Below are 13,695 nucleotides of genomic sequence, written 5' to 3' on the forward strand. Positions count from 1 at the left end.
GAGCAACATTCGCTCTTTTTTCTTTTCTGTATGTCAAGCCTCGTTTTTACTTATACAATAAAAATTAGTAATAAAAACTTTTTCGTTAACATTATTTAATCAAGACCGGTACCGGCCTTGAGAGGATGTTTTTTCTAGTATACAACGGGTTTGACTACCATGATTTGTCGTATTAAGCATGGAGTGTAGAGTGGGAACACCGAAATACGATACCTGAACCCCAAATGTTACCCAAACCACGTCACGTTTTGGGTTTATTATTTCATAATCCAGGTTGCGAATACAACTACAGACAAAAAGTTGCGGGAAAATATTCAGAAAATTCAAAATACTACTTTATAACTCAAAAGTGATACAGGTATACAAAATTATCGTCTTCGAAGTACTCCCCATCAAGTGTGATGCGTTTTGCCAGCGTTTGATTAAACTTGCGAAACATTTCAGGAACTCTATTTTCGGTAATAGCCACCAGAGTCGCCTTCGATTTTCTCCATTACTTTCTTTCGGATGTTCCAACGCGTTCTTTGACTCGATCAAACAGAAAAAAATTACTTGTAGCCATATCGGGTGTATTCAATGGCCGTTGGGTGGTATTCGTTTTGTTCTTGGTCAAAAATTTACAGATATTGATGACACTGTGCGACGGTGCGTTGTCATGGTGCAAAATCTGCGAGTTCTTCTCCCACAAATACTTTTTTTTTAGCGAATAGCTTCACGTAAACACTTCTTAGCACCCAAGTACTCGTAATAGCCCCGATTATCTGTCTGATCTTCAGGTAAAAATTCGTGTTGTGCAATACCGTTGTAATCCATAAAAACCATGATCATCGCTGTCTTTTTTTATTGAAGATGACGTGGTGTTTTTAGTCTTGGTTTATTCGTTCATTCGAAGTTCTCCACTCACTCGCTTGGTGGCCAGATTGTGTGTCGTACGCATAAGCCCAAGTCTCGTCTCTAGTAACGATGCGTTTGATGAATGTTAGGACGGATTCAGCCTTGAAAACCTTGTGTTTGGCAATATAAGCGCGGTCCCTATTTTGCATGAAATTCACCTCCTTTGGGACTAACTTTGCAGCAATACGGCTCAATTCCTTATCATTAACAATAATGTCCTGAGCGGATCCATAAACAATGTTCAAGTTCTTTTCCAGCTTTCTGATGGCTAATTTGCAGTTACCGATCCACTTTTCTTCCACTTTATCGATGTCGACGGCCTGGAAATACATTCTTCATCTTCGATGGACTCACGATCTCTGCTGAAGCGCGCATGCCACACGTAAGCAGCTGTTTTTAGAGTATCATTTCCGAAACAGTCTCCCAATATATCTAAGGCTTTTGCAACATTGAATTCATTTTAGCGCAAAATTTAATACAAACTCGTTGTTGCAAATTCGAGTCCGTTTTTAAAACTGTAAAAAATCGAAAACATGTATAGAGGTATATTAGATTGATTCAAGACGGCGTTACAATTTTAGTAGGAATATTAATCACAAATGTGGCAACTTCAGAAAAAACAGAACTGAAATAAGTTGACTTAGAGCGTCACCTGGCGGCAGTTGTGGGAACTTTTTGGCCGAAAAAATAAGAACATGTTATTAATACCTAGGTTTTGTACTTGAAGGTAAATACACGACGAGTTTTTTAACGCTTTGCACTTGTACGATAGTCAACGCCACACTAAAATGAAATAAACATTTATTTTCGATTTTCCAGTGAGCTTTGCCGAAAGAAAAGTTTTATCGCACCTTCAAATCACCTTTGAGATATATTCTCAATTTCTGAATCCTGTAAATTTCTGTAAAAAAATGTTTGGGTAGAGAAGAGTCGCTTCACATTACTACGCTAAAGTAGCTGAACGACCTGCACTAATATTCGCCTAAATGTTACTACTCCGGCGTCAGATTTACGGGGTTTATATTAGACAATTACAACATTAAAACAAACTGTATCCTACCGAAAAGCTTCGGTTTTAGAAGGATTAGATATGATTAAAAAGTTCCCGGAACTATTGGGAACTGTTTTTTTTACGTTAGATGCCCACATCTGTGATTAAGATTCCTACTAAAATTATAGCTCCGTCTTGAATAAATCTACCTCTGCGCATCTTTTAGATTTTTACAGTTTTGAAAATGGACTTGAACTTACAACAAGGTGTTTGTATTAAATTTTGCATTAATCATTTTTTAGTGGCATCAATGCTTCAGAAGAAACATCAATAAAGCAAAAAAAGAAAATTGATCAATAACCTCAAATTAACCATTAGAGAGCTGGCAGAGGAATTGTACATTGCTTATGGATCCATTCGGCACATTTTAGTTAATGATTTGGGTTGGCGTCGTGTTTCTGTAAAGTTGGTCCCAAAGAACCTGAATTTCATAAAAAAATGGGCCGCGTTGATATCGATAAAGACAAAATTTCTTGGGCTGACCCTGGAGCCAATAGTTGATGGAGAGTAGAGGAGTACTTTGAAGGCGATAAAATCACTTTTGAGGAGTAAACTTTTATTTGAACTATCCGAATATATTCCGGAAACTTTTCGATCTAGTGGTAAGCTTTTAGTGCTTAAATTTTTTTTTTACGTGATCATGGTCATATTTTATTGAGATCAGTGATGAATAACGAATTTGAGTTTTTGTTGTGCTCGGCCGGTATTTGTTCCAGTCACATATTTCTTTTTTATATTCGAATATATTAACTTGCAGTTTTCCCTTGAAGACTATCTATAAACGTAGTGGGTATTTGACAGTCTCTGCTACTTTTAATTTAATGAAAGAAGAGGAATGTTCGGTATGTTTGTATAGAATTCAATATCTGATATACAGTCAGCACCAAGGGAAAGTCCACACCACATATTGATATGTGATCACTATTTATTTTTTTTTTTCTCGGAACTTCAATTATTTTGTATAAAAACATAGTTTATATTGGAACAAAAACTATGTAATACTATGTTTCTAAATTTTAAACCTTTTAATAAGAATTTCTGAAAATTTTCGAGTATACAGTATTGTACTACACTGAATTTTGATATATTGTATTGTAATAAAGAGAATGCTTGAAGAGGTTCCAAAATCTCGTTGATTTTTGGCAATTATTTCTGCTGAGGCTGTTAGCTCTTTGCTTCCATATAGAAAAATAAATGGAGAAATGTGCACAAGACCGCGAACAAAAAAAGTCTCAAAACTCAGTGTGATTTTTAACCTACTTGAAACTTGCAGTTTACTGTACCAAAATTCAATTAGCTATAAAATTGCAAAGACATTTTTTCAGAAATTCCTAGTAAAAAGTATGAAAATCTGAGTGAAAATTTTACGAATTCTTACAAATTTTGTACAATATTTGAAACTTTTCTTTACATAGTTTCTATTGTAGTATGGAATGTGTTTTTTTAAGAATATATAATATATATATATATTATATATAATTGGCACGTACACCCTTTTTGGGAGTTTGGCCGAGCTCTTCCTCCTATTTGTGGTGTGCGTCTTGATGTTGTTCCACAAATGGAGGGACCTACAGTTTCAAGCCGACTCCGAACGGCAGATATTTTTATGACGAGCTTTTTCATGGCAGAAATACGCTCGGAGGTTTGCCATTGCCTACCGAGGGGCGACCGATATTAGAAAAATCTTTTTCTTAATTTTGGTGTTTTCACCGAGATTCGAACCAACGTTCTCTCTGTGAATTCCGAATGGTAGTCACGCACCAACCCATTCGGCTACGGCGGTCGCCCTTTTTTAAGAATACTTCACATTAAAAAGTAGGTTTAGGTTTGGCAGCCGCATTGCACATAGAGACAGCGATGCCACTTAGACCACGAGATGGGTCCGTTGTGAGCCGCGGGGGCTGGGCTACATTTCCCTCTCCATATTAAACCATTCTGAGCTTTTGACAAAGCGTAAAAGGTTGTTGATACCTAAAATTTATATATAATATTATCTATATTCGTTAAGAATTAGGATTTTAAATATCGGTTCCTGCTTCTGGCTAGAGCTGGGCATGTGCAAAAAAGGTGTTGAAATGTTTCCCACTCCTCCTCATTTCTGCAGCTACGCCAGAAATCATGCGTGTAAACGCCTAATCTCCTTGCTTGATTTCCTATGAGACAATGTCCTATGAGGGCCCCTACTAAGGTTCTCATTTGAAGTCTACTCAATTTTATAATACTCTTGGACAGACGTAGACTTAGCCTTGGCCATGTTTGCCTAACAATTTCACAGGTGTTAACGCTAATCCATCTTTGATTTGCAGAACTGATTAGTGCGTCGTTAATGAGAAGCTTACAAGTGGCGAGAGGTATCTCCATAAAATTACTTATGTTTGGCATATAGCTACCTTCTCTTGCATGTTGGTCTGCCCTACAGTTCTCTGGTATATCTCTGTGGCCTGGAACCCAGCATAAGATTATACGACATGGCTTGGCCATCTCATTTAGAGATTGTCGCCAACGTAAGACACTCCCCAATGTTGTTTGGAATGCATCCAGGGCTCGTATGGCAGCTTGGCTGTCTGACAGAATGCAGATATGTATCTGTTGATGATACTTTGTTTATCTTTAACCATTTTAAAGCTTCATGAATAGCGTTTATTTCCGCTTGAAAAACACTGCAGTGATCCGGTAGTTTAAAGGATTCACTAATAGAAAGCTCTTAAAAAATTTAAATTGTCAAAACTTGTCAATAAATAGAGTGCACTATCTTTTGACGTTGACTGCATCCCGGTGTCTTTATGTTAATAATTATTAAAAACAAATTCTTAGTTTTACTATACCTACAAGTTGAACTAGGTCTCCATAAAAGTATAATATCACTGTCGCACAGTGTAATAATATAGGAATATGCCTCCCATAAATAATGTATACAACATATTTTAAGATTACTGCCAATACCTGAAAATTATTTTCACTTTCTTCAACAAACAAATCCCTGACAAATTCCACAAAACGCCGTGACTACCTAAAATCTGTACATGGTAGTGATTTGTAAAATACTCAGCACCTTTTGATTGTAATAGAAAATCATTCTTTACAATCCATTCAATATCCTCCCATGGAATTTTCACTAATCCCACTTACCATTTCTGACGCACAACAGAATGTTAAATTAATTTCTAATCCCCACGAACTTTGAACCGGCCACGAACATCCCTCCAACATACATCTTCATTCATACTCGCCACTCTATGAGCGTTCGATACATGCCAGTCGCTCATAAATGCCAACAAGTACAAGCGTTATAATGTTTTTTGGCACTTCGCCTGTCTACATATCAATGCAAGCACACTTTTGTGTAAGTGTGTATGTGTGCGCAACAACTTCTTAAATTGTTGGCAAAATTCCGAAGTTGTGAGCTCGTTGCAATAAAAAGCGAAAACTGAAACGTGAGATAATTCCATCTGGGCCGAGCGAGTCAACTCATTCCCTGAAACTACGAATACTACGAATTATTCGTCAGCCGCTGCACACAGCTTCCGCTTACTTTAAGAACGCCTGCTGTGCTGCTCTCGAAGTGATGCGCTACAAGGGCGGTGCTGCCAAATAGTTTTTCTCAAATTCTTCTAAAGTGAACAATATATATAAATAAATACATATGTATTTGTATAGCACATTGAGTGGAACGCCGCGGCGTATGATTAACTAACCAATACACACACACACAAACTCCCGCCTGTTGACTGGCTGCTCGAATGACTTTGTCGTTTTTGTCGTTTATGTGTTGCGTTGAAATTTTGGCAGGAGGCCACACTTAAAAATGCGTGCAGCAAGCAGCTGCCTCTTTCGCTGCCTGCAAACGCCGCCGTTCAGTACTTTTGACCGAAAAGTCAGAACAGACGACACCAAAACGAAATAAAGAAGCAGCAATTGAAACTTTGCCAGACACAGCCACCGAATGGATAGCAGCCAACAAAAGCCAAGAAAGCAAAAGTGGCCAGCTTGCGAAGTTGGCTTTGCAGCAGTAGACACTAAAACGAATTTTGACTTTCAAAGACTGTGGGCCGGTGAATGTTGAGATGAGACAATGGAAAAATTTTGAACGCACGCACAGCCGGCAGAGCCCGGCAAAACTTAAAAGTTTAAAGTTCCTTTTTTTTTGTGTTTTTCATTGAAGTTGCTGTGGGGTATTGTAAATCGAGTTTTTGTTTTTTGTTGGATACAGAGAAAAGTTTTCTCTGAAAGTTAGCTGGGCAAATGGTGACTTTCTTGCTGCTTTAGGACAAATTTAACAATCACTGAAAGCACGCAAACGTGTTAACGTTTATGATACAATTTATATAATTTAATTTAAAGTTGTATGAGAAAATAGTTAAAATTTGTAAGGTCCAACGATATCTTATTTCTTCTGCCAAAGACAAAAATATTTATTTAGTTTCAATTAAAACTCGTTTGAAAACATCAAAAGAATTGACAAGGTTCAAAGACTAGCAACTGTTCTTATAACTGGTGTTATGTCAACCGTCGATCACCATCGAAAGTATTATATGCGACATTAAACTTCCTGCCGGTACATCTGCAGGCAAAATATATCGCGCGGCAATAAGGCTGAACACAAGTAAGTGTTCAAATACGGATTACGGTCACGGTAAAATACTGGCTGGCACTTAGGAGCTTCCCGGACTGGTGGCCTATGCACTCTCGCCTACACTTGCCACTACATCGTTCACGACCCTCCTACCCTCAAGGGAAGAGTGGGAACAGGACGATATAAAACAGGGTGAGTGCATCTATGCATAGAAAGATGGCTTAAGGCTCGAAGGCAGGGTGAGCGGAGGTGTATACTCCGAGCATCTGGGGATCACCTTCAGTTTTCGCCTCCGCAACTACTCTAGTGTCTTTCAGGCGGAACTGATGGCAATAATGCAAGGCGCAACTTTGGTATAGTGTGGTGCGATATCTGGAAATGATATCTACATTTTTCTTGACAGCCAGGCGTTGATAAATGCTCTCATAAAACAGTCGACAACCTCCAAGATAGCCATCTCTAACCAGATGGCTGAGCCATTTCGTTTACGGGTAACAGAGGTTCGTGCCCATTGTGACATTGAGGTTAACTGTGGAGACGATGAACTAGCGAGGCTTGTCCCCAAGTTGTCTGGTGAGTACACAAACAATGGCGTACGCATACCCTTATAGAGTATCGAATGAAAGATGACCTAATTTAACCATCTGCAGAATATCCTGACAATTGTCGCCGCCTCACAGTCCTAAATGCACAGAATCTCTGCCAGCCAACATAACCAAAATGAGTTGCAACAATTCGTATTTGGGTTCATGCATAATATGCCCAAAATATGCGGTTCTTTGGCGCTTTATTGTTGTTAAGATCACTCTTCTCTTATTACGTTTACGTAAAACTTCTGCGTTATAATCTTTTGTGTTCAAGATAGTTTTAACATAGTTCGATATCACCACATTTCAAAAGCCTCCAACTTATTCACAAATGTAACTTTCAGAGTCCAAGACTCCATACTGCAAAACAGACTAAACATAGCATTTACGATACTGCAGCGGCAATTTTAAATTTAAGTTCCTGTCACAGAAAATCTTTCCTTCCTGTAATTGTAAAAGGCTGTTCTAGCTACTTCTATTCGACAGCGAATTTCTTTATCGCTTTGCCAGCTGTCGTTAAGCCAGCATTCCAAGCATTTGAAAAATGGCTCCTTTGAATTGAGTTACCGTATATGCGTACTTTTCTATTTAGTTGTGGATTGTTTTTCATGACAACCAAGTATTTTGTCTTCTGAGTATAGATGCGTAACCCAAACTGGAGACTTATTTCACTGGCAGCTTGTACTAGAGCTTGAAGATCAGCTATGCTGTCAGCCAGTGCAGTGGTATCATCAGCAAATCTTATATTGTTTATGAAATCTGCATTTACCTTGATGTCCATATTGTTTGATCTAAGTTCTGCGGAAGTCAGGGATCTTTTAAAATGTTTGAAAAGTACACGCTGCCTTTCGGAGAGGCAAGGACATGTTCCCCACGCGGCATCACAGTGGACCATAAGCTTGGGGTTATCCCACAGTGGAGAATTGCTTTAACCTAACCTAACCAACTAAGAAGTCAGATAAATTTGAAAGGGATTTAATCTTCTAATATCTCTCCACTCTTAACACATTTGGCTTTTATGGAAAAAATAGCTGTATGCATAGTTTTTAGCTTAAATGGCTATAAAAATTCATGAAATATGCGTGAAATTTCTTATGTACCTCATAGCAAATTAGTACAAATTAGTATATGCCATTTTTTCGCACCTATTTAAAGTATAAGAGTCATTTAAATTGGTGCGAAAATTGACAGTTCGTTTGCGAGTGAAGTGCCTGAGAGTTCGAATACTCCGAAGACATGGTATTTTTAAGAGAAACGTCTTCAGATAGAGTGTAAGTAAATCTCTATTTTTTTGTTTAAAAACACTTTTCATACTAAAATTTGCCAATTTCTTCTGCGACGATGCTTGTAAATTTCACGTTTCTTCTCATTTGGAAATCAATGTTGCTAGCAACATTTCACGGTTGTGAAGATAGCATTAGCCCTTAGGAAGAGTTGTGTGCAGGTTACAAGTACAGAAATAGGTTTCTATATCATGTGTTCATTTACTGATCGCTGACTTCCCAAAGAGTGTTTATTTGAGTTTGAGGACTCGAGTGCCTGTTGCTGTCAGAGCCTAGCAGGTCTACAACCTGGTGGGGTGATTAAAGCGAATAGTAGTCATCAAGATTGTCACCATCGTATGGATGTGTGTTGGGGAGTGTAGATGTGGAGTTGCTCGATTGTGGATTGGGTATGGTAATTAATAGAAAGAAGGTCAAATCTCTCATTATGTGGGGAAATGCTTGCTTTTATCTCAAGCTACCATTGTCTGTTGTATCTATATATAAAACTTTTTTTTGTTGCATTAACAAAATACAAAATCACGTATATAGGTTTTATGAATGAAAATTTAGGGAATTATGCCCACCTGATTCAGACATTTGGTTCCTTCTGCTTCAATAGCAGTTACAGGAAAGAAATAATAATAAAAATTTCACACATAGTTTAACGCTTTTCCAATCAGTCGTAGTTCAGATGGCAACTGAGGAAAATAAGCAGTGAATGGATTTTTTCATGTACATATAACCATACAATCTCAGTTTTTGCCGAGCTCTGTTGTAAGTAAACCACCGTCACATGCCCTGTTACGCCAGCAAATCAGTTGATTTCTTCGAAATCGCTGACGGCCGGTTGGCGGGCCGGATGTTGGCCACATCTTCTGAAACTCTCTCTACCCTGTATTTTGGCATTGAAAAAGCTTTTCATTAAAAATTATCAGCCTTTCGGAGCCAGCGTAAAACTATTATAGGTCCATCCATTTGTCAGACAAAATCAAGACGCATGCCGCAAATTGAAGGAAAGGCTCTCTCAAACAGCGATTACAGCTAATAAATACTTCACTGAAAAGCTCTTATCAAAAATCCAGAATATCATGAGGTCTTCTTGCAAGTGAAGCAAACAAATAAGCAACAATCCTAATAGTTGCCGCAAACAATATTGGATGGCGCTTAATCCCATCAAGGGTACGCATTACTTGCAAATCGGTAACTGAAGCGCTTTAAATTCACTTGCAACTTTATAAATGCACATCAAAGTACATCAAAAGAAATTTGACTATGCCCGATAGACTGTGGAACAGTGCGTGAGTGTATAAAAAAATCATACATATGTACATACATACATACACACGCAACGAGGCGAGTAGACAAAGCATAAAGTTTAATTTAAATTTTTTTTCGCAATCGAAGAATTGCGGTAATTAAAAAAGTAGAAAGAATGACAGACCAACAACAAACACCAGCAACGCATTGGATTAAATAGCAAATGATATGGCGAAAAAAATGAAAAAATCGATATATGCAAATGCGGGCAAGCATTGTTGTTAACATTTAAATAAAAACCAAATGCAATAGCAAAAATAACAAAATAGTGAAATGTGATGCAACCGATGCCAGTGGACGGCCTAAAGAGCAGGCGACAATGGCAGAGCACTTGCCAACGCACAAAAAATGGAATGCAAAAGTAATCCTGAAAAAGTGCACAACAGCAGATTAACCAAGCCGCCAATGGTAACAAAAACAATTACAACAAACAATTTAAATGGCAATAATAGTAACAGAAATGTACATAGTATAGCAGCAACAGAAATAACAAGCAACGCACTGGATGTCGTCCACTGCTCCGACAACTATATCAACAGTATCCTGTTGTCAAGCGCTTGTCCTGTCTACATTTAAATACATATTTGCACTCACACACACAAACATATCGCACCCTAAATACAAAAGGGTCACAACTCAAAATGTTCCTTCTGCTCAAATATGAACGAGACGTTATCAATAAAACGGCCCGCGGATGACATATGGCAAAAATAAATTTTTTGTTGGATGGTAGGACTGTTATAAGCTTACATGGCAAATTTCAGCGAGATAAGTCACATAGTTTTTTTTCTGTGCTACTGTAAACAAGTCAAGCTCGAGTGTAGAAAATTTTGAGTTGTGACCCTTTTGTATTTAGGGTGCGATATGTAACTCTACTATATGACGAATCGCCAGCCATTTGGTAGACACCAGTAGCCCCAGTCCAATCAACTCGCAATGGCAGTAGGTCATCGCCACCACAGCATTACAATGAAGATAGCAAAACACGTGCAGGGAGGCCATCACCAACACAGCAATACACTTCGTTCGTCTTCAGGAGATAGCTAAATACAAGTCGGGGAACAGTAACTATTAATAGTTAAGAAAGCAAAATAAAGGAGATTGAACTACAGTGGCTCAGTAAAGAGCTCGGGTATAAATAGCATGCAGCTTCAAATTCAAAATTTTTGTAAGAAATGCAAGTTAAATATTTTTGTTTTTATATTATTGTCTATTGGGTATTCAAATAGAATTCTAAAATAGTAATATTATAATAATTTACAAATCTATTACCACATCTTCAAATTTGGTGTCAAAAAAGAAGTCGGGCACTTTGAAACGAGGAGTCCCATAATTAATTTGCTCTCGGTTGAACAGTGCAAAGAAAGAACCAAATGTAATAAATTAAAGTAAAATCTCAGTTGTGGTTTGTTAAATAAAAGTTCAAATTATAAACATGGGTAGACAACGTGGGCAAAGCTCAACTGAAGTCAGAAATCATGAAAATCGCAGAAATACTGAATAGACCCTGTTCGACTGTATAGGACGTAATAAAACGTTTTAAAGAAACAAAATCCGTTAAAAATAAAAAGACATCGGGACGACCTAAATTGTTTTCGAATGCAGATGAACGGTGGATAGTACAACAAATTAAGAAAAATCTACATTTGAGCGCTCCGGAGCTCGCAACAGACGCCGCCCAACACCTTAGTATTAACTGCTACCCCGAAAGTATACGTATAGTGTGAATATATACATAGCGAAATAATATAGTTATAAGGAAAGAGGGGCACGAAAAAACCTTTCAACAACGAGCTTAACCCACACAAGAACATAAAATTCGCAAAGCGTCATGATATAAGGATTTCGGAAGCACGTTTTATTTGCAGATGAAATCAAGTTTAACATATTTAGGTCAGATGGACAATCATATATGTGCAGAAGACCTAATAAAGAGTTTCTGGCAAAAAACTTACGTCCGACAGTTAAACATGGTGATAGGTCGGTAATGGTATGGGGTTGTATGTCAGCTGCTGGTACTGAAAATTTGTGCCTCAGTAACAGCAATACGGACCACAAACCTACCTAACAATTATGAAGTAAAATTCGGTTCAAAGTGCTGAAAAGTTGCGAATTAGGTACCATTTCCAGTACTATCAAGACAACATCCCTAGCATAAGGCACCTGATGTTCGTCTATGGCTTATGCGCAACTGCCCTAAAGTACTTGAAACACCTCCAGAATCTCCAGACATGAATGTAATTGAACATCTGTGGGCTCATTTGGAAAACCAACTGAAAAGAAAACCTAGAATCAAGAAAGACCTAAAAGATGCTACATATTAGAGAAGAGTGGGGGAAAATAGATCTTTTAATGTGCAAAAAGCTGGTCGAATCCATGCCAAGAAAACTGAATGCTGTGAGAAAAAATAAAGGCTTGCCGATTGAATATTAATTACATTGTTTTTTTCTCAAATATTATATTATTTGCCTAACTCCACTTTATATAAATGTCCGAGTTCTTTTTTGTCATGTATTTTACAGATTTTATGTTTGTATTTTCTATGTACGAATGAGTTGAAGTTTGTTTATGTTTTTCGTAGTTTTGAAAAGTACGCTTGAGAAAAAAACGCATTAGACTTGCGTTTTAATATATATTTTTTTGATTTAAAACCATATCACTTGGGTGTCCGAGTTCTTTATTGCATTGCGTTTTACTTATTTGACTTCTTTATAATTTATTATTTTGTTTCTAAAGGAATACTTTTGGGAAACCTTCCGTTTTAGTTAATTATTTGCACTTATTTCAAGTTGTGAAGCTGATGATGTTACCACGAAAAAGGGAATTTTATATTCTTGGAATGTTTCTAAAAACACATTGTGTTTTAAAAGTCTTCATACTAAATATTCGTTTCACTATACTTACTTTCCAACTCCTCGAATTTTTGGCCATAAATATAAAATTTGTTAGTTGTTGTTGGAAAGTGTAAAGTAAAATATTTAGAAATTTTATAAGAAAAGATGAAATTACAAACAAACAAAAACTCTAACCATTGAACGACATCCGCTTATCGACAAAATTATGCTTCGCGATTACAAAAGAACTCAACAATTAGGAACGAACAAATGACAATAAAATGAACAGATTAAGGGGCTAAAAGAAAAGCTGTTTTTAGAAGGGATAACAATAGCAATAAATATAAAAAAAGTTGTATACAATGTTTATTAGTACTTAAACTTTATAAAATAAAAAATGAATTTTAATTTTTCTTAAAAAATGATTATGAAAAAAATCACGTGACCCAAAGTAGTAGTAAAGTTGTAGTTATAGTCTGTCGAGCCGGATTTTTCTGTGCCGGAAAAAGTAGTTTCGAGAAGAAATAGTTTCAAACTTGAGGTACTGGAGCGCACTGGTCGCTTTCTCCCTAGTTAATTGGCTGTGAAAGCTATAATAATGGGAATTGCCACATGAAAATTTGACAGTATATTCTTAAGATACTATACTTTCGAAAAATCGAAATTGAATTCATCTTCGCCTGCGTGATTTTTTTCACGGTTTGTGAAGTTAATTTTTACGTTGCCTTTCATTTCAAAATTTATATTTCATTCGACTCCTGCCTTTTGTACGGAACGAAACAAAAATTATTGATCATAACAGAGCAGGTCGCACGATAGAAGAATAAGGGGCGATATACCCCTAGGAAGTATTTCGCTATCTACAACGGTGTGGTCATTAGCCTCAGCACGCGCTGCATTCTATTTACGAAAAGACAATCGCTACCTGGCGTTTACGGTAGGCTTCACGAAGCCAAGCTCGTATGAGCAAAAGTGTAAACAAATACACAAACAAATAAATGTGCATGCATGTCCATATATATGCATTTCCAACGCTGTTTGTGTGTTTTTGTGCGTCCGTAAAGCCCCATCCGCATGACAGACTGACACTTTAACACAAATCCCAACGACAATCAGGGCTGCGGGTGAAATCCATTTTGTGTCGCTTAAACACAAATTCATACGAGCACTTACG

At 37.2% G+C, this 13,695-nt stretch overlaps 1 protein-coding gene across 2 annotated transcripts in view; it reads left to right on the plus strand.

The window, feature by feature from the left end:
- Positions 1–13,695, plus strand: part of LOC128860599 (homeobox protein araucan-like) — a 175,099-nt gene that overhangs the window by 74,309 nt on the left and 87,095 nt on the right. The window lies entirely within an intron of this gene.

Source organism: Anastrepha ludens, chromosome 4 (genome assembly GCF_028408465.1).
Source record: "Anastrepha ludens isolate Willacy chromosome 4, idAnaLude1.1, whole genome shotgun sequence".
NCBI lineage: Eukaryota > Metazoa > Arthropoda > Insecta > Diptera > Tephritidae > Anastrepha > Anastrepha ludens.